General features: G+C 43.2%; 1 pseudogene; it reads right to left on the bottom strand.

The window, feature by feature from the left end:
- Positions 1–178: 178 nt before the first annotated feature.
- LOC143272118 (endoplasmic reticulum resident protein 44 pseudogene) lies at positions 179–16,672 on the bottom strand (annotated as a pseudogene).
- Positions 16,673–22,600: the final 5,928 nt, after the last annotated feature.

Below are 22,600 nucleotides of genomic sequence, written 5' to 3'. Positions count from 1 at the left end.
CACACACAAATGCATCAATATTAGATACACCTTTTGAATTAATACCTCTTTTTCAAAAACCTCCTGAAGACTGCCGTGCTGGGCATTGCCGTGGAGGTGATCTGGCTCCCACTGGCTGCTGGGAGCCAAATCTCAGGGATTTTGCCAGCTTGTGGTTAAGTCGGATCAGTATCATAAGTTAATTTTTAAAACCCCAGCCTTCTGTTAGTTTATTCAAGTAAAGATATGCATGGAATTATGACAATATAGATTAACCATTTCTATCATATAAACCATTGTTGCTGTTTGAAAGGCTTGAATTCAATTTGTTTTTCAAGTTCTTAAAGCTCATCTTGTTCTCTCAATAAGCTGCGCTGTATTTGCTGAGTGTTCATTTTTGGAAGGAGCTTTCTGAAAGGCTCCTTGCTCCACCTGGGTCTCGCTCTCCTGGAGTTGTATCAGTGGGGTCAGGTGCATGATGGATTCCTCTGTGCAATTCCCCAGAATGTAAGCCATTCAGGTTACCTGAGATTTCCAGGAATTAAAACCACTTTAAAGGCTCCCAAAACACACATATGCCCAATGCTGTCATTGGCCATGACAAAGCAATGCAATGAGTTTCTGTAAATGCAGAAGAGGATGTCCAAATTTGTCACAGTTTTCATGTGAAAAGTTTATTGTGATTCTTCCCACTTATTAGCTGCTGGGCTACTTCAGTATGAAATATTTCTAAACTTTTTGTACCTAATTTCAAGGGGGAAGAGGAAGAACCTGTGAAAAGGTAGCCCCTTCAATTGCTCTCTGTTTTCAGATGTTATTTCTCAGATGAGGAGGACACATTCATCTTGGATCCAGTTGTTATGTAGGTCAAAATTTGTCAGAGATCCTGCATACATCTCATCTGCAACAGAACGCCCTGATGGTTTGTACATTATGTTGTCTGTACTGTATCCTTCTGGTTTTGAAATACCTCCAAATACAGAAAGGAAGGCCTCGTGGCCACCCTTTCTAAACGTCTGTAATTGTCTGAATGCTTTTGCTCAAAGTCTCCGACAGTTTCCCTTACCTTGACTGAGAGCAGAGGTGTCTTCTAAAATTTCTAAAGTTCTTAAAGTTCTCTTTTCTGTTCCTTGACATGAACTGCTGGAGCTTTCACTGCTTTCCGGCTAGGCATTCTCTTTCATCATTTCATTTAAAAACAGCTTGAGGCAGCACCCTGTATCTCCAAGCTACATCAGGGTGCTGACCACAGTCAACTTTGGCAAACACCACTTGATTTTTATCTTAATATTCTTCCTTAAACATACTGGATGGCTCCTTATTAACTGGATGCATTCTGGTTGGAATGGGCAGTCAGAATAAGAATTTACTCAAGAAACATGAGCAGTGTTTGATATTCCATCTGTTTTACCTGAATCAAGAGTTTGATATATCAATTGTCACAGGTGTAAAGCACCAGAGCACCCACAGTCAAGTAGATAGGAAAGTGATGGGATTCATGGCAATGTTGGGGTCAAGGTCTGGAGCTCTGCAAGTTAAAATTTGTGACTTAATGGAAACCAAGGTACTCACAGCATAATAGAGAACAGTTTTGCTCTATTTGGACTATGGCACCATGTGCTATTGGATATTAATTCCCAACTCTGAGATCATCACACACTGGTAGTAGCTTGAACTTTGAATGGTTGGAACACACTATGAAAATCTATTCCCACTATCAATGAAAGACTGCTTTATTGCAGAAACATTGGAGAAAATGTTGATACGGTACATTCAAGTTTAAATTATATGCCTTCAGCCATTCTAGTATATATTGCACAAACAAATGAAATATCCTTCCAGAATTTTATTCTTCTAGAATTGTCTCAATTAATTAAAGCCTTGACTTGGCTTTGTGAAAAAACTAATTCCACCCTATCACTATGAAAAAGTGTCATTTGAGTTTAGGTTTAAAATACGAAGCTAAATTTAATGAGTTGTGGGATTTTTGTAGGAATAATACAGAATCACATAATCATCTAATCCTTGCAAAATGCTAGAGAACACTGTCACCATAAGTAGAATTAAGGCAGAAATAAGTTTTGATTTAATGAAATCACTTTCTGAAGGTGAGAGATAGTTTAAGAGTAAATCATTTATCAGATTAATTTCCCAAAACATTTAATGGGAAAGTGTTGGTGGATTGGGATCTGACTCCACAGGCAAATCCTGATTAAATACCATGTACAGGGTATCTATAGATTAAAAAAAAAACAAACCTTGCAATAAACATGCTATGTAAAAGTCATTTAACTATATGATATTGACAGTAAAAGTAATGTTTTTATTTCTAAATTGTGTATTTGATATCTGTTATGGACTATTTTGTTAGAGATTGTGTTGAATCTATAGGTTGCTTTGATTGAATGGCCATTTTCACAATAATAATTCAGCATGGGAACTTTCCATCTTCTGGAAATCTTTTTCAATTTCTTTGTTCAGTGTTTTTAAGTTTTCAATGTGTAAAATTTTCACAGTGGTGTGTACCCTATCACATCAGTCATTAATAAAGAATTTATTCCAATGTATCTTTGAGACTATTGAAAATGGTATTGTTTACGATTTCTTTCTCTGTGTGTTTTGGTGTTTGCATATGGTGAAGCTACTGATTCTGCTACTTTGCTGAATATATTTATCTGCTATAGAAGTTTTCTGTCTTTAGAGTTCGTCTTCATTACTGTTCTATTACTGTGAAGAGACACCACGATCAAGGCAACTCTTACAGAAGAAAGCATTTAATTGGAGGCTTGTTTGCAATTTCAACGATTTAGTCCATTATCATCATGGTGGGGAATTTGGTAGCATGAAGGCAGGCATAGTGCTAGAGAAATAGCTGAGAGATTTACATCCTGACCTGTAGACAGCAGACAGAGATAAACAGATTAATAGATGGATAGACAGACACATAGATAGATAGATAGATAGATAGATAGATAGATAGATAGATAGATAGATAGATAGATAGATAGACAGAGATAGACAGATAGATAGATAGATAGATAGATAGATAGATAGACAGATAAATAGATGGATAGATAGATGGATAGATAGACTCTGCCTTAAATAGGCTTTTGAACCTCAAAGCCTACCTCCAGTGGCACACTTCTTCCAACGGGAGCATACCTACTCCAACAGGGTCACACCTCCTAATCCTCCCCAAACAGCTCATCAACTGGAGACTAAGCATGCAAATATATGAGTCTGTGGGGTCCATTCTCATTCAAATCACCACAAGGTCTTTTATGTATAGAATCACAAGGATACTTTGACTTCACCCTTTTCTATTTGTATTTCCTTTATCTTCTTTACTTGTCTTACTTGATCTAGCCAAGACTTCAAATACTACACTAAACAGGAGGGGGAAGAGTGGGCATCCTAGTCTTGTTCCTGATTTTAGAGGAAATGCTTTGAGAGCTGCGCTGGCTACTTTTATGTCAGTTTGACACATGCTAGAGCCATTTGGAAGAGGAAACCTCAATGAAGAAAATCGCCCCTTCAGATTGGCCTTTGGGCAAGTCTGTGGTGCATTTTCTTGATTGATGATTGATATAGGAGGGCCCAGGTCACTATGGGTGCTACTGCCTCTGGGCTGATAGTTCTGGGTGATAGAAGAATGAGCAAACCACAAGAGGAAAGGCAGTAAGCAGTGTTCCCCCATGGCATCTGCATCAGTTCTTGTCTCTGTCTCCAGGTTCCTGCCTTGAGTTCCTGCCTGACTTCCGTAAATGTCAGACTATGGTATAGAAGTGTACACTGAAATAAACTCTTTATTCCCAAGTTACTTTTGGTCATGGTATTTTACCACAACAAAGGAAACCCTAACTAAAACAAGAGTGAGAGAGGAAGATATCCAACATCAAACTCTGGCTTATATAGCCCATGCACACATGTAAACACACACACACACACACACACACACACACACACACACACACACCCCTCAGAGAACAATCTATTCCTCCATTGTAGGAGGATGTAGCTAGAAGATACTATCAACAAAAATGATGAGTAGGCCCTTACTAGACACACAATCTATTTTAATAATGGACTTCTCAGCCTTTAGACCTTTCGAAATACATTTACGTTGCCTATAAGCTGCTTGACTTATGGTATTTTAATGCAGCTTGAACTATAACAACATGCTTTATGAAGTCAAAACAATCATGTGTATGTGTTTCCTGGTTTATATTTTTTTGTCAACTTGAAACAAGCTAGAGTTATCTTGGAGGAGGAACTTCAATTGAGAGAAGGTTTCCATCAGATATCCTTCAGGCAAATCTATGGGGAAATTTTTCTTGATTAACAATTGATGGGGGGGGGGCGGGGGAAGTCCAGTTCCCTACAGGTGGTGCCACCCCTAGGCAGGTGGTCCTGGGTTCTATAAGAAAGCAGGCTGAGCAAGTCATGACACACAAGGCAGTAAGCAGCACCCCCCATGGCCTCTGCTTCAGCTCCTGCCCTGCCTTCGCTTCACGAGGAACTACAACTGTAAGCTCAAATAAACCCTTTCCTCTCCAGCTTGCTTTTGCACACCACTTGCTAAAGCCTAAAGGGGAGCAGAGTGTTGCTCACACTAAAGAATTTAAAAAACCACATCTGGATATGATGTTTCCATGTAACAGAATTTCAAGACATTTAGGCAAACAAAACAAAGCAAAACAATTATTTTATGGGCCCTCACTTGCACTTGCTGTTTCTGGAGCCAGCTGCCACAGGACCTTAGAGTGTCCCTCCAGTGCTTCTGTGATGCAGGACCTTCATGCTTCACAGCTCAGCCCTTTTTAGAAAAGCCCTTGCAACCTAAAATCACCATCATGCCCCAGTTAAACTGCTAACCAGAGTATGCAAATGGCCACTTATAGTTGCTAGAAGTTATCTGGTTAAAATATAAATCTGTAAAATGCTATAGCTTATTTTAAACTAAGTAAGCTTTAAAAATTTAATTTGTAAGATATAAGTAAAAAGAAAAAAGAAAAATCACCTATTATCCAGAGAAAATCATTATTATTTTGATGTCTGTCCTCTGCTGCTTTCTATTGTTAAAGGGAAAGCTTAGGCCAGATAAATGGAACAAAGTTAATGAATAGAAAATGTTCTTGAATGGGGCAACTTTCCAGACAAAGACCATTCAGAAGGCCCCACCTCACTACATATCAGCGCTTTAGCAGGAGAAAAGTAAGTGCCATGCAGAAATGACCTCGCTGATTGTGTCAGCATTTCCTTTATGTGGATATGGCCTGATCAGTCAGCAACCTTGATTGGATAAGCTGCACAGCTGTAAACATGTGATAAGATGGGATAGAGTTCTCTATATACAGTGGTTGCTTTGGTATGTGCTTTATTACTCAGTTATGGAGGCTGCTTCGGACAGATTTATTTCAGCTTCACATTGCAAATAAAAACTTATATGGACATACTGTTTGTACTTTTTGGTCTTTATTATATCGACTGACATTTTCTTTCTTTCTTCCCTTTTTTGCAGTGCTGGAGATAGAGCCTGGGGCCTCTCCTGCTTGCTCAACAGACCCTGTGCTTCTGAGGTATGCACCAAGCTCCTTCCCTTTTTATTTTGAGATGGAGTCTCACTAATTCCCTGGGCTGGCTGCGAGCTTACTGTGTAGCTCAGATAGGGCTTGAACTTGCAATCCTCCTGCCTCAGACCTCTGAGGAGTTGCATCGTCAGGTCTGGCTTTCTTTCTTAAATATGTTTAGAACACACCATTTGATAGCTGTAGAATATTGAATTCTGTGATTCTTCTACACATTAGTTATCACTGCCATATTATTAAATATGCCATGTTTTAATTGTTACATAAGTGGACTGACACCCACACATATCCACACCCACAGACACACCCTCACCTTTTGACTTGTTTCCATATCAATATCAACAAATCAATTCCTGACCACAATTGCCTACCCAGTAGTTTTACACCACATCAAACTTTCACAAATTCTCCTTTTAAAAAAACAATGATTTAGTCTGTAATTATGAAGCCACCCACTGGTTTTACATATAAACCTTAGAAAATTAAGTAATTGAGCAAGGTTGTACCATTAGCCATTTCTAGGAGTCCTAAAAGGAAACAGGGTCTCTCACAGTTCTTTTCCATTTGTACCACAGCTATCTATGTACATGTATGTGAACAACCTTTGAAATGTCTCCAACAAACTCTCTTGGCATAAATTGAGGTGTGTAAAATGAGAAAACAGATGGGCGCTATAGTTACCAGAGTAAAAGAGTCCACAACAACTAGATGGGAGCTATCTGTTAAAACTAGTCATCACTCCCCCTTGCTGGGACCAGTATGAGTATGACAGTCAGCAGAGTGAAATCCACCCTTTGTGGAATGGCAGAAGATATGTAGAAGGTGTTTATCAGATAAAAAAATCAATATTTGGAATAGGGAAGGAACTATCACAATGAAAAAAACAAAACAATAACCTAATTAAATATGATCAAAGAACAAGGATAGGTATTTCTTTGAAGAAGATAAAATCAATGATCAAAACATGCACACCAACAAATCTGCAACCCATATTTCCCAGGATCAGCAGGGGCAAGAGCAGAGTTGCAACCCATCAGCCTCTAGTTCCCCCAACAGGAGCACAGCACATTTTACTGTTCTGCTGACATGACTCTGTCCCTGACTCTGTTGTGGCACCATGCATAGAATAACAGTGGGGGTCCATTCATCCTCATGTGGAGTCTCACTGGAAGACCATTTCCAGATGCCTGGTGCCCTGTGATCCACACTGAGCTTCCCCTTACTCCTCTGCCTCTCAGCTCTTCATCAGCAACTCTCTAAAATTGGTGCTAATATGATTTTCTCACTGGACGGGGTTGGGAGCTGTCTCTCCAAATTGGAAATTTTATTCCAGTGATTTTAAGACTAAGTGAGGACTCCTGCCTACTTGGTGCCTTTCACTAGCTTTTTTATTTTATTTTTTAAGAGACTCCAACAAATGGCAAAGATACAAACTATGGACAGAAATGTACTGATCTTCAGGAGGAGGTCAGAGCATACAGACATGTGCCATATACTTGAAGATATCTATACTTCCTGTTTCTGTGTAACCATCACAGCCTGTTCTTAAGCAGTTCAGTGTTAGAAATATAGGGAAAGGGCCATAATAAACATTTCAGGATAAACAATGGTAGTAGATAAACCTTGTATTTATTAAATGCTATATTAACAATGTTAGAGCAAGACATGTACAATAAGACTGATGACTGCAAGATTTTATATCTGTATTATGTGAGATCTGTAGAAATCAGGTTACAATTCTGGCTTCTTCTAGGTAGGCTCCTGTGAGGGTTTAAGGAAGTCTAGGAATACATGTCTAGGCTTTGAACATGCCAACAAACTTGCCTTCAGAGGAGGAAGTTCCGGGATTTCCATTACACATTTTTGTTAAAGTTGTGTCTGTACTCCTGGTTCATAACACATTGTAATCCAATGTATTACTTGATGTTTCTAATCAGGTCAGGTTGAGGGCCAAAGTCAACAATGAGAGGCAGAGAAACCTGAGATGTCAGAACATGAAGATTTGGCCCTCAGCCTGCACATTTGTGAGGGTGATGTCACATACCAGACTACCAACTCTGGTCATTGTGGTGGTTCCAGGTCCCTCAGAGGCTGTGGTGTTGGCCAACCCACACAAGATCATTTGTCCTGGATCTCTTGAAGACAACTGGGCACACAATGGCTCCTGAGTGCAGTCCACAAACCTATCATGCCAAATCTGCCCAGATTGTTTCTCTAGTATGTCTTATTTAATAAAAGCCATATTTTGTGGTCCTGAGTCCTCTAACTTGAGTGTATCTCCTGCATTTGATGAAGAGAGGATGTGGACCACAACCCTTGAATTTAAATTTGACTCAGGCTTCTTGGTGAAAATTGAGCCAAGTTTACACTGCAATTGATTTGGGATCAGCCATCAGTTTAGGAAGCCTTATTTATGTTTTTAAGATGTTTGGTGAACAGAATCAAGCCTGATTAAAAAAAAAAATCGGGTGAAGTCACTAGAGGGCCATGTGCCACGTAATCATGCTTGATGTTAAGGCATGACTATGTTTTTGATCATTAAGGAGAGTGGGTCCTTCTCCCATTTAAGGCCATGATTTGTGATCCTGGCTCCATTACTGTAAGCAAAATACTGGGTCATGTGAAGAGAGGGTGTGGCCCACACACCCTTAAATTTATGCTGGACCCAGGGAACTGGTAATCAGAAAGCTGGCCGGGCCCAATTAATGTCAGTTTATGGCCTTTGCCCTTGTTCCATTCTTCAGACAAGCACCTCATGGTGTCACAGTGTGTAGAACCTTAGTGAAGTGGTTTATGTCCTGGGTCAGATCCAAGGTCAAACTGTTGTTCTTGACCTGGACAAAGAGGATTTCCTGGGCACAGCCAATACACCCTCATCCCAACTCTGTTCCTGTCATTTAACATTCATATGTGGTCCAGACTGCTTGAAATCCATGGTGTTGCCTTGACACACTGGATTTGGGAATGTTGTCTTTGTTGGCAGAGTCATGGGTACCGCCCACAATCCAGAGTGGAGCCAAAAGGAGCTTCCAGATCAACTCCTTAGCGATTGGAGTTCATGGTCTATGATCTGATGTCACTCATTGGTGATGATTCCAATTGTCTTGGTGACCTTGTCATGTCCTGGGCCACAAATGAGGCTATGGTTTGTCCAACAAAATAAATTGACATGAAGAAAATGCCTGGCTTCAGATCAGGTCATGGTTCTTGAGGGTGTCCATTTGCTTTGATCATTAAGGTGAGGTTTGGTCCCTTTAGGGCTCCTTTTTTGGTGGCTTTTTGTCCTGGGATGCATAGAGAAAGGGTGTGGACCACACATCCTTGAAGATGATATGAGCTCAGGCTACTTGGGGTTCAAGAAGCTGCCAAGTTTCCTTTGAGGTCTGTTTATGGCCTTGCACCTGGCCATAAATTAGGTCATCATCAAAATCTGAATCTTGGAATATATAATCTGTCCAGATGTCAGTTACTCAGCGCAATACCCAATTCAGGTTAGTTCAAGACTCTTGGAAAACAGGCTGTGGCCTGAGTTACAGTTGAGGACTGTTTGTTCCTAAAGAAATTGGTTTAAGTCAAGATGAAGTCTTATCTCAGCCACAGGGTGTAGTATGACACCCTTTATAGTAAGGTATGTCCATGCTGATAGGTCATTTTAGTGAGCCCTTGGCACATGGTAGCAATGGTGTCATCCTTGCTCACAGGTTGATGTGATCTGCATCAAATGAAGTATGTGTGTTGATCCACACACCTATTACTCAGGATGTCATTTACATTGGTGGTCAGTTAGGAAGTATTGTCGTCAAGTCCAAGATTGTGGATGAACAGCTGAGATGTGTCTGCATTGTGTCTTGGTTGGTTTTAAAAGAAGTGAAAGTAAGGCCTTGGATCCAAGTGCCTCATGGTACACAGTTTAAACACAGTGTTGATTCACTTTAGTTTTGGCATGGGCAGCCTTCTTTGTTTGGGGCTAGGGTTCTTTGGGTGAGAGTGAATCTGGGCTAATTGTACAGTAGCATTTTGTTATGGACTTCGTGAGTGTCAGGGTTTGGCCCAGGCACAATCCTTTTCCTGATTTGCCTGGACCCCCTCTCAGGTCTCATTTTGGACCCTGCCATCTTCAGTATTGGGAATAAGCCCAGGGCCAGGGCCCTTTTTGTTCTGGGACCTCGATATTTCAAATTCTGATGTATCCTGACACACTCCTTTTTGGTTTGTTCTGGCCCTCTCTTATTCTGTATTTTCCCACATGTCTTCATGCTCTGGGCCCATGCTTGTTGAAGGTCAAGAATAGATAGACTAAGGCCCACATCTCTTGTTCTTTGTGCCTGGGCCTCATCAGGGACAGGGATAGGCCTACACCTCATCTCTTCTTGCTTTGGGCCCTGGATCCTGGAGTGTTAGGGGTAGGCCCAGGCCCACCATCTCTCTTTTTTCTTTGGGCCCAAGCCTCCTCAGAGCTAGAGATTTGCCCGAGATCACATCTCTACATGTTTGAGTCCAGGCCTCTTCAGGGATAGGGATAGGCCCAGTTGATGTCTCTCTTTTATTCAGGCCCAGGCCTCTTCAGGATTAGTGAATGACCCAGCCCTACATCTCTTCTTCTTTTGGCCTGAGACTCTAGTTTTAGGGATAGGCACAGGTCCACATTTTCTCTTAAGACCAAAGCATCTTCAGTGTTAAGGATAGGCTCAGGCCCATGTCCTTTCTTTCTTGGGCCTAAACAACTTCAGGGTTAGGGATGGCCCAGGCCCACATTTCTTCTTGTTTGGTTTGTGGGCTCTTTAGGATCTGGATGAGGCCCAGGCCCACATCTCTTCTTTTGGCCCTGGCCTCTTTACATTTAGGGATAGGCCATGCCCATATCTCTTCTTGTTTGGGCCCAGGCCTCCTCAGGGTCAGGGGAAGGCCCAGTCCACATTTCTTCTTCTTTGGGCCTGGGCCTCTTCAGGGTAAGAGAAAGGCCAAGGCCCACAACTCTCTTGTCCTTGGGCCTGGGCTATGCAGGGTTGGGGAATGGCCCAAGACCACACCACTTTTCTATTGTGCCAAGGTCTCTTCAGTGTAAGAGAAAGTCTCAGGCCAATATCTTGTTTTCACTGGGCCCAGGACTTTTCAGGGTAAGGGATAGGCCCAGGCCCACATCTCTTCTTTTTTTGGTGTGAGCCTCTTCAGGGTTAGGCTGAATAAACTGACCCAGGCCCACATCCCTTCTTCATTGGGCCCAGGCCTCTTCAGGATAAGGGATTGGCTTAAGCTCACCTCTCTCTTTTTTGGGTCCAGGCGTCTTCTGGATAAATGTTAGGCCCAGGCCCACATCTCTTCTTCTTTGCACCCTGTCCTCTTCAGGGGAAAGAAATTTCCTATGCCCACATTTCTTCTTCATTCTGCCTGGGCCCCTTTAGAGTAGGAAACAGGCCTAGGCCCACATCTCTTCTCTGGGCCTGGCCCTCTTCATGTTTAGGTAATGGCCCAGGCCCACATGCTCTCTTGTTTGGGCCTGAGCCTCTTTGGGCTTATGAATAGGCCACATGTCATCTTTTATCAGACCTGGGGATCTTTGCCTCTTCAGTTTCAGGGATAGGCCCAGGCCCACTTCATGTCTCTCTTGGCCTAGGTCGCTTCAGAGTGAGGGATTGGCCCAGGCTCACATCTCTTCTTATTTTGAGCATGGGCCTCTTCATTGTTAGGAATTGTCTCAGTACCACATTACTTTTTGTATTGTGCCTGGCCTTTCAGGGTCAAGTTTTGGCCCAGGCACACACTTTTTCTTGAATTGTCCAGGGCCTCTATCATTGAGCTGCTGGGACATGCCTACATATCTTATCACTTTGGGTCTGGCCTCAGGGTAAACATACCAGTTTCTTTACAGTTGTATTGGATCATTTTGAGTTCTTATAGGTCAAAAGATGCTTTTACATTAGTGTTCGTATCTGGTCAGTATTTCGGAAAGAAAGAAAGAGAAAGAAAGAAAGAAAGAAAGAAAGGAAGGAAGGAAGGAAGGAAGGAAGAAAGGAAGAAAGGAAGGAAAAAAGAAAACCATCAAAACAATGGACATGTGGATGGTTACAGAGGTAAATACTGGTGTTCTTTTCTGGCATGTCATTGACCTGTGCTCAGGGAAACATGCACAGGCACAGACATCTATTCCCCACCATCAAGATGATACAAATTATAGATTATACAGATAGAACGATGAAATCTGTAGTGAAGAAAGACAGTTAGGAAAGCCCTTCTTGTTACACACAGCTGTGCCGTGGGATGTCATTCTGTATGCTGTGAATATGTGTTGCTCTGATTGGTTAATAAATAAAATGCTGATTGGCCAGTAGCTAGGCAGGAAGTATAGGCAGGGCAAGCAGATGAGGAGAATTCTGGGAAGAGGAAGGGCTGAGTCAGGAGTCACCAGCCAGATACAGAGGAAGCAAGATGACAAGGCAGAACTGAAAAAGAGTACCAAGCCACATGGCTAAACATAGATAAGAATTATGGGTTAATTTAAGTATAAGAGCTAGTCAATAATAAGCCTGAGCTAATGGCCAAGCAGTTATAATTAATATAAGCTTCTGAGTGATTATTGTATAAATAAGGGTATAAATAAGGTATAAATAAGGTATAAAGAAGATCAAGGGACTGTGGGGGCCTGGTGGGACCAGAGAAACCTTTCAACAACACAGCTGTCTTTTGGGTTAGTACATATGGGAAGTATCTGAAGGCTTCTTTTATGACCATTTCATGGGAAGAAGCTCAGATCCAGTCCTCCTTCTCCTCTAGGGAACTTCACCTCTCGGGAGATCAAGTCCAGTGGGGATGAGTCATACTCAGCCCCAGTGTGCAAAGTGTAATTCATGGTCTATCATTTCTGATGCTCTGGTTATCAGCAAGTTTCTCTCATCATAAAACTGGGAGTGTGCTATCTGCAGGATCCTGGGTATCAAGCTGATTGATAAATTTGGCCAGTAACCTGTCCCTTCACCACTATTAAGGATTGCCCAGAAAGCAGGATGTCATGAAGTTTTCCAACCTGGCCCTGCCATGGCAGTTGATGACTTCTGGGAATGTCACTCAATGGAGAATCAAATAACAACAGAGCTTCCTTCTGTTGAAGTTTGGAACCAGGAGTCCTGAGGAGACAAGTACTGGTTCTGCCTCAGCTGCTGTCACTTTTTCTCACAAATACAGGTGGAAAATAGTAGAAGTAACCAACAGACAGGATCCCCTCACACATGCACATGTATGCAGAGATTCATCCACAGACATATTAACACAAGTTTCGTAAATAAAAGTATAGTATATAACATCGATATGGAGAGTGTGTGACATCACTGTCTATGGCAGAGTAGGGAAGAGCTGAGTAAAGATGACTGTTTTCAGGAAGGTTCTTGTCTTGAGAAGCCCAAGAGCAGGTCCTAGTGAAGCACTTCCTACCTTCCATGTGCTGCATGTGGCCCTGAGGGATAGTCACAGGTTGTTGCTGAAAGAGGCAGCCATGTCACACCAGCAGATGCATATTCATCAGACCCCCCCCCAGGGTGGGGTGGAGGGTATATAAGGCTTGCCTCTTCCTGAATAAACTGAGCTTGTTGTTTTGACATTCTCTCAGAGTCTATGTCATTGACTCTGTGCCAACTTGGCCCCCTCCCCGAAAGGGACCATCAACACAGGACCCTGCCACAGACCTTTTCTTCCTGCTGTGTCTCTTCCTGACATGTATAGTGTCCTGTCCTGGAGGTTTAGTATGGCATGTCACTCAGCAGACATGCTTGTTTTCACTGCTCTTTTGGCTTCTTAATAGGATTCCTGTTGTGTTAGATCAGGAATACCTCAATAACTGCATTGAGCTCCAGTCATATATATAATTTCTCCAGACATGCATGGTAAACAACATGCCATTTAAATTTAAATGTAGATAGTGTGCAGAGATAGGAAGATGGCTTTAGTTCTGTTTCATATTGTGTCCTTAACTTCAGTCATTCTGGGTACAACCCATAGGTGGAAAAGATAGGATTACTCGGTGAAGAAGCAAAGTCCCTTCAGAACCCCTACAGTAGGAATCTGTGAAGCATTTCCTACTTGCCCTGGACACTATGGGCTGCCACAGCTGGCAGTTGACCAGGGCTCAGGACACAACTATAGGCTTCATGCTGGACCAGTCTGTGTTACAATATGGGTGTGGTCATCCCTTGACTTCATTCTCTGGTGAGTTGTGGGTGTCATCTCTCTGAATGCTTGCTTGGCAAGTTCCTCAGTACACACACCAACAGTACTTACTGCAATTATTTCTACTGCTATAGCACAGGTCTGTTACAGGGCACCTAAAAGACATTGTGCCTCACATCCTTTGTCGTCCCACACTTTCCAGTATAATACACTGAGGTTTAATTAGACCTTCATCCCACGTATCCTGCATGTATTTCTCCACATAGTCCAAACTTCACTGCCCACCAGGATTTTTTTCTGAATCCCAGTCCACCTCAGTAGACACTGAATTCCCTAACATCAACACCACAGCCTTTACCATAGCAATGAGCTATTATATGAGGTAACAGAGTCCTGACCACACCTTTATCTAGCTTCTTCCTCTGCATCTGAGTGTGTCATGAAGGACAACATATTTGTCCACACCAGGCTGAGCACTCTGTCCCATAAAAATGGGATGTTGTCCATGTGGTGAGGTATCATCTTATTAAAAGCCTGAACATAAAATTACCCTGTCTCGATAACAATGTGTACATTGGTACTGAAGATCTGTGACAGCGTTCAGTGTCATCTCTATGCATTTTCATACATATGACCTGCAGATGGGAGCACACACGAGCACACATACAAAGTGAAAACTTGTACATTAGTACGGAAAAAGTGTAGAGTGCTTCCATGGTGTTTCCTCTGAGAGTGACATTGATGTTTGTTTTTGTATTGTGTCAGCTATCTGAGTACAAATGAAAACCTTGCTACTGCAGGGACTGAAGTCATTAGAGAAGCAGATGTCAGTACCTAGATGCCTTTCCTATCTTCCCTGGACAAGCCATGAGTCTAGGTCTAATGTGGGCATGCAATCAGCAATGGTTTATCCTTCCTTCCTTAGGTTGGAAGCTAAGTCCTGCTGTGGAATGTCTTTCTGTACACCATGAATATATGTTGTTTCCACTGGTTAAAAAGCAAGCTGCTTTGGCCTCTGGCAAGGCAGCTTAGAGGCACATGGGAAATCCAAGGAGAGAGACAGAAAAGAGAAAGGCAGAGTCTGGAAAGAGGCTGGCCTGTTGCCCAAGGAGCAACATGTCGGCAGACCAGTAAAGCCATGGAACATGTGGTGGTGATACATAGATTAGTAGTTATGGGTTGAGTTAAAATATAAGAGCTAGCTAGCAAGAGACTTGCCATAGGTCATACAATTGATAATATTAATCATATGAATGATTATAAGCGGCTGAGGGGCCGTGGGGCCAGGTGGGACCAGAGAAACCTTCCGGCAACAAAGTCCTGGTCCAGAGACACCTGTGCAGCTTCATTTCAAGGCCTCTCTCCATGGTAAGATGAGGGGTTTCTCTCCCTGTTGTCTTGAGGAACCAGTTCCACTACTATGAGACATCTGATCCCTGCTCTTTCTAGTCTTCTTAGGATGAACTCTCCTCAGGCAGAGTCACTTCAAGTACCTCACTATGTTTCAGTCTCCTCATTTAAGGCCCCTAAGAAGAAGTGCCTCACACTGAGTCACTCATGGGACGAATTTCAGGCAGTGTCCATCCAGAAAACAGCCCAAACTTACCCAGACACTTGGGCCTGCTTCGAATCCCGGCCCTCCTTGGTGGACTCTGTGTTGCCCTCAGGCAAAGAACACTGATGTTACTGTGGTAGGGATTTGCCTGTGAGGTCACAGAGGCCTCACCTCACTTCATTCTGAGAATCACAAAGGGCATCCTGGCCTCAGTTACCTCCCAGCTTGGTCCATCCTTATCCCTTCCAAACTGTGTCAAGCATCCTTGGAAAGACTTAGATTTGGGGAAGTAGCTGGCAGTGTTTCACAGAGACACCTCCGTGGGAATCACTTCCACACATCTTGTGTCATTTCTCAGGTCACTGCATCCTTGAGAGGAGGCACACAGTTGGCAGTGCTGCTTCCTCATCTCAGATGTCTGAACTCACCCTCTGTCTCAGCATCTCAGATTCTCCACAGGCATCATGGTTTATTGCTGGCACTCACCTGCAGGGTGCCATCTTCTGCCCCTTGTATCTGGCTCCAAAAGTAACCATACCTTGTTACTACCTTACCTCTCTGTACCATTAATCTTTTAGCTTGTGATGTGTGGTGGGTAGTTAACTGAGTGTTTGCCTACAAGGCCAGTGGCCTTAGTTTTAGAGTGAACATCATGAAAATATATAGATAAATAGTGGATAAATATATCACATGCATTAATCACAATAGAATGTTTGGCAAACAGAGCCCAGGCTGAGGTGCAGAGAATCCTGGGAGCACAGGCTTTTCCACCCTCAGCAGACATTCCACCTGAATAACTGTGCTTGGGAATGATCATTCTGCCCAGATAGGTTTCAGGACACTTTCCCCATGCACTGCAGGTTATGCAGTGTGGGGAGCTGGTTCTGTTTGCCCTTGTCTGACGTGGGACTCTTTTTTGTGATGTGCATTCTTTTCCTGAGCTGGAGCTACAGTCTCTCAACCACCAGGTCTCCAGTGTTTCTCGTGAAGGGATGGTGGATGTCAATCATGACTGACACACAATACTGGAGATTGCCAGGATCTCGTGGCAATGGCGTCACTGTGACTCTCTGCAGGGTTCAGAATGTTTTCAAGTTCAGTGGACAGTCATGAAAAGCTTTAAACTGTTGGCTGAATTAGCCTGGCTCTGTCCTGGCTGACAGAATGTCCAGCTTCTGGCATGATTCTGTTTTAAGGGAGTCACACTATGTGTGTTTGCATTCAGATAGGCTCCCATGTAGCATGACTCATGAGCCTGAAGACCCTCTGGGTGTCCTTTGGGGATTGTGGGAAGTCAGAGTGTCTGATGGAAGGACAGGCTTTTACCGCAGGTGAAGGAGTAGCCAGTGATGGTGTCCCGAGTCTGGCCGTGTGCTCTCTCCTGCAGTCTCATTGTGGCTGTAGCTGGCCATATGAGATGCAACACAAGCTATATGTGGAAATATTTGGACACAGGGAGACCTGTGTCATTCCTTATTGTGAAAAGTTGTCCCCTCTATCAAATCCAGCACTGTGTCTAGTTTTGTAACTTGAGGTTGAGACGGCTGAGGAGTTTCCCACTGTGTGGCTGTTCCATGTCTCTCCTGTTCACCTGCTGACAGGCACTTGGGGCTTCCCATTTCTTGGCTATTGGGAATGGCACTGCTGTGAGCATGTGAGCAAACCTCTGACACACTGGCTCTGTGTCCTTTGGATCAGTACCCAGGAGTCTGATAGCTGGATCTCCTGGTGACTATGTCTGTTTCCTGAAGAGCTCCCATGTTGTTTTCCAAAACCATTATATTCATGGGTACAATACTGGTTACTGTTTATCAGTGAACATACATTCAGCTAAAAATAGTAGTGTAGGGTCAGAGCTTCTCTCATCTCTTGCATTCTGTTGGTGAGGATTGCCTCTGCAGTTCCTGTCTGAGTTCCTACATATAGCCTTTCCAGTTGCCCCTGAGTTGGAGTTTTCTTTATTGATTTGATTCCCACTTTCAGATCTTGAATTATTTGATTCCTTCCACCGATTGCATGTATTTTTATAGATTTCTTTACGATATTGATTCATTTGTTCTCATAAAGTCTGTTTTAGGGTCCTTGTCTTGGGTTTCAGCTGCGTTGCGTCTCTGAGGGCCGACTCTAGTAGGGTTGCTGGGCTCTAGTGGAGACATCGTGTTCTGGCTGTTATTGAATGTGTTTTTGCACTGGCTTCTGGGTTTGCCATGATTCAACCTCTTGATGCTGTTATCTTGTTTTGCCTTTGTAGGGTGGGAGCTTGGTACGGACCTTTGTTTGTGTCTCCTTCTCTGGTTCTTAGGAGGATGTGGTAGCTGTTTGTTGCCAGGGAGGGAATTGTTTTGGGATTCTGCCAAATTGTTTTGGAACATGGCTACAAGGGCTTCTGACTAGAATGTTTTTCTTGGAATTGGGAGCTGACACCTATGGATGTCAGGAATGGGGATGGGTTACAAAGCAGAGGGAGGTGGGTGGTTAAGGTGCCCACAGGAGGTAGGAAAGCGGGGTGTTCACCAGGATCTGCTTAGTCCCCTGGGTTTGGGGCTGAGTGTGAGGTGAAGCCACAACAGGTGACTGTTATAGAGCTGGACATGAGACTAGAGAACCGGATCTGGAGGAGTGGAGGGAGAGTGAGGATCCAAAGCTTGTCTACCTGCTCACTGGCCTGCTTGCTTCTGTGGCAGGCTGAGCTGGCAGGTCCCCATGAATGCCTGCTGGAGTTATGGTCTGGGACAGTGGCATGGTTGGAGAGGAAGATTGGAGGGGAAGATCTGCATGACCCCCTGGAGATGGGGGCAGAGAGGAAGGGGAGGCCTCAGCAGGTGGTGTACTACAGAGCTGGGGGTGAGCTTGGGCCATTGGATTTGGAGGAGAGCAGAGAGAAGGGAAGATCTTCAGAGAGGCGAAGATCTGCAGCTAGACTACCTGCTTCTCTGCCCAGTGTGGCTAGTGAGGTTCCCATTCATGTTTCCTGTAGAATATATCTTGTAAAAAATTATTCTTTCAGCTTTTACTGGTCTGAGAATGTTTTTCTCTCATCTTCATTTCATTTCATTTATTTTCTTTTTTTTCCTGGTCTGTCAATAAATATTTTAATTTCTTTGCTTTGTTTTTAATGATGACAAATAAGCTTCATGTTTATTTTCTTTTTTGTTTGCTATCTGAATACAACGCTAAGCCACAAACCGGTACAACCAAGACAGTAGACCTCACAATTACATGTCCTGTTGGATCCTCCTCAAAATCTGACCACTGACTGGGCTAGAGAGGGATATGGGGAAGACTTTCTTATGTGGCACCAACATGAGGCTGGGGGATGGCTGGAAGTATTGGGACGAGAGTAGGTTCTCATACGTGGATCCTTAGCACCTGCCTCTAGACTGAAGGTGGAATAGGGGTAGTTAGTCCTCCTCCAGGAGAAGGGAGCCACCCCCTCTTGCTATCACAGGTAAAAACTTAGCAACATCCTGGTTTCCGACTGCTTAGCCTTGGTGGCTGCCAGGTATCCTAGTGCCAAACACTGATGGCTGAAGCTGGCGGGTGCCTTGGGTTGGCAGCGTCTTCAGGGGACACATTCTGCCTTGACAGCTGGTAGAGAAATTTCCAGTAGCAGATTCAGGGTTGCTTAAGGGGTGAGTAATTTCTGGTCCCTCTACAAAACCTTACTTGGATTATAACAGAGGACCGTCTCAGATCTTCTCTACACAATTCAGCCAACCAAGCCAAAAGATAGAAATAACGGAACCCTAGAAGAAAAGATTAACACAGTCATTTCACTCCCTTCAAAACTGTATACCTATAATTTGTTTTTTTTTTTTTGTGTGTGTGTGTTTTTCCCCCACTTCATTTTTCTTTTTTGATTTAAAACATGTTTTTATTATTATTTTTAAATAGATTCAGTGTTCACATTTCTGTAAAGAGTTAATGCAGTTCCAGGTGATCTGCCCTGCAGAGGCAAGAGAACAGTGCTTATCCTGGCCTGCCTCTTTCTGACTGCACATCCTGATTCCTCCAGGTGCCTGGAAAAGCCAAAAGCCTGTTGGAGAGGTCTGTTCCTGTCCAGGCAGCTGAGCCCTGGGCTCAAAAAGCTTTGAAGAGAACAGAGGGGAAGACTAGCTTATGTGAAACTTTTGTGTTGGAAGGTCAGAGGTTGCAGTCTACCATAGCCTGGCAGTTCTTTCTAAGCCCAGCAACACGGAGGATTACACACACACACACACACACACACACACACACACACACACACACACACCTACCCTCCCAGCAAAAGCTTCCTGCTCTCTACCTATCCTTATTTGGAGGATGCCCTAGGCCCAGGATGCTTAACTTATCTGTGACCCTGGACACAGTTTCCTGCAAATGCTCTTCCACCGATGACCCACATGGTAATTAGGCACATGCTCTAGCCAATTTGTTAGGGCCACGCTTCCACTAATCCAACTAGATGATACCACTTAATGCAAATCGGAGTGTGTCGTCCAGCTCCCCAATCCTATATATTCCTTACACTCTGGAATAAAGTGGAACTGTTTCACCGAAAGTGGTCTCCAGCGAGGCGGCCTGCGTCCCTGCTCAGGGGCTGCATACAAAGCTTTCTGTTGCCCTTTCTGCCCATTTGCCCTCTGGTGACACACAGGCTGAGAGGTAAAAGGGGACCCCTCCCCCACAGACACACATTTGTTTAAAAATGTTTAATCCCAGCACTCGGGAGGCAGAGGCAGGTAGATTTCTGTGAGTTTGAGGCCAGCCTGGGCTACAGAGTGAGTTTCAGGACAGGCTCTAAAGCTTCACAGAGAAACCCTGTCTCAAAAAACCAAAAGAAAGAAAAAGAAAAAGGAAAAAATGTTCATACGTGTCAATGCGTATGCCTGTCAATGCACTCAGGAGAACAAGAGCTTGGAGACATGCCATCCAGACTATGCGTGCGGCGTGCAGTATCCTCACACCTGCCTGCCCTCGGACATGGGGTGCAGGGGAGTCATGGCTTTCATCTTGGGCAGAGCCCGGCTTCCTGGTTCATGTTCTACCCATTCCCTAAAACCTGTGCCAATTCCTGGACTGTATGGGAAGCATGTATTTTCCCTTGCCATGTTGTACTTCTATCACCGCCATGAGGAGAGTATGCCTAGGTAGCCAGTTGGTCAGGAAGGATGGGAGACATGCCTCAGGAAGGATGGGAGACATGCCTTCGGATGTGGCTGGGAGCCCAGTCAAACCCAACCTAGTCAGTCCTGGCTCTGCTGCCCTGAAGGCGTGTGCTGGGTTCAGTGCTGCTTTACAGCGCTGATTTGGGGTGGGTTATTATAATTATGTTAGATGAACTATGGAGTAGATCCAAGAAGCAGAAAATGTAAACAGAAGAATTTTCACAGAGGAAAGTTAGTGAAGCATTGTCACTACCAAATAGCATGCTTTACTTCAACAGCAGATTATTCTGGTGTCATATATATATATATGAATGAACAATATATATTTTATATGTAATAAAATATGTATAGAATAATTACATGCATATACATAGTTTAAAGTACAGACAAAGATGAGAAACTATCTACCTAATGTCACAACTTTCTTGCCTCCTAGGTGTTGGATTACAGGAATGGGCCACAATTCCTGTCTTCCAACTCATTTTTAAAAACAGTGAGTGCATATTTGGTAAAAGGCAAGACAAATATAAAAAGAAAAGAAACTTACAAAACGTAACTAAACACACAGAAATCTGGAACCAATGAGCAACAAGTGAACTGAAAGAATGGTCATGACAAGCACAGCCTGTTTCTCTGGGGGAAAGACATTGCCAACAGCACTGAGAGAAAAATGTAAAACTATGAAACCTTGTTCTCAGCTGGCATAGACTCATTGTACTCGGTACTAGGTTTCATAAAGACATTTTCACACAAACTTAGAGTGGACTTCGAACGTATTACCCTCTCGTGGCTCCACGCCTCCCTTTTCTACTGCTCCCCTCTCTTTAGTGCCTTTTATTTCCATGGACAGTTTCATTTCTACTTTAATGTAATATATCCACAGATGATTTTATGAATCTATAGAAAATATAGGAAGCACAAATAAGAGAACTCAGGTGATATTTGTCTAAGACTTGATTAGCTCAATATAATAATCTTCCAGTGCATTCATTGTCTTACAAATGGCATAGTTACATAGTTATTACTCTTTATGACTGAATAATACTCTACTGCATAAGTATATCATATTTTCTCTGCCCATCCCTGTGTGAGTGGATACCTAAACTGGCTCCATAGCCTTTGTTGGGATTGCTGCAGTAAACATTTCTGTAGACATGTCTCTATAATGTGTTGACTTGAGTCTTTAGGTGACTACCAAGGAGAGGTAGAGCTGCTTTCCAGTTCTGGAGGGAGCTGCATATTGGCTTCCATTGTGACTAGACTGGCTTACACTTTCAGCAGTGGACAGCTGTTCCCTTTTGTCTGCACCCTCACCAGCACCCACTCTCATTTCCTCAAGATTGCCATTTTGAATGGGGTGACATGGAATTTCAGTGTAATTCCACAGTACATTTTTCTGTTGGTCAGTGAGATTGAACATTTTTCATATGTGCATTGGCCATTAGTACTTTGTCTTTTGAGAACAGTCTGTTCATTACCTTAGACCATTTATTGATTAGGTTTGATTTCTTTTTATTTAGTGATTTTTCAGTTTTTTTGTGTATTAATCCTCTGTCACATTTGTAGTTAGCAAGGATTTTGTGCCGTTCTGGAGGCTGTCATTCAACTGTTTCCTTCGGTGTGTGGAGCTTTTTAACTTCATGAAGTGCCATTCATTCATCCATAGTTGGTAATCTTTCCTGAGCTATTCTTTCAAGAAAGTAAAGGCCCCCACCTGTACCCTGTGGCACTTTCTCTGCTTTTCATTTTAACAGGTCAGAGTTTCAGGTCTTATACTGAGATTTGTCTGTTATTTTTCTATTGCTATGATAAAATAACATGAGCAAGGCAACTTATAAGAGAAAGCGTTTAATTTGGGGGAATCAAAGATCCAGAGTGTGAGTCCATGACCATCAGGTCAGAGAGCACAGCAGCAGCAGGCAGGCGAGGAGCTGGAGCAGCAGCTGAGAGTTTACACCCAATGCACAAGCACAAGGCAGAGAGAGGGGGGGAGGAGAGAGAAAGATGTCATGGGCGTTTGAAACCTTCAATTCCACCCTAGTGTCACACCTCTTCCAACAAGGCCACATTTCCTAATCTTTCTCAAATAGTTCACGGACTGGGGACCAAGCACCCAAACATATGAGCCTATGGAAGTCATTCTCATTCAAACCACCATATTCCCCTCCATGGCC

Source organism: Peromyscus maniculatus, chromosome 3 (assembly GCF_049852395.1).
Source record: "Peromyscus maniculatus bairdii isolate BWxNUB_F1_BW_parent chromosome 3, HU_Pman_BW_mat_3.1, whole genome shotgun sequence".
Lineage (NCBI taxonomy): Eukaryota > Metazoa > Chordata > Mammalia > Rodentia > Cricetidae > Peromyscus > Peromyscus maniculatus.
This window is presented reverse-complemented; position numbering and strand designations above follow the sequence as displayed.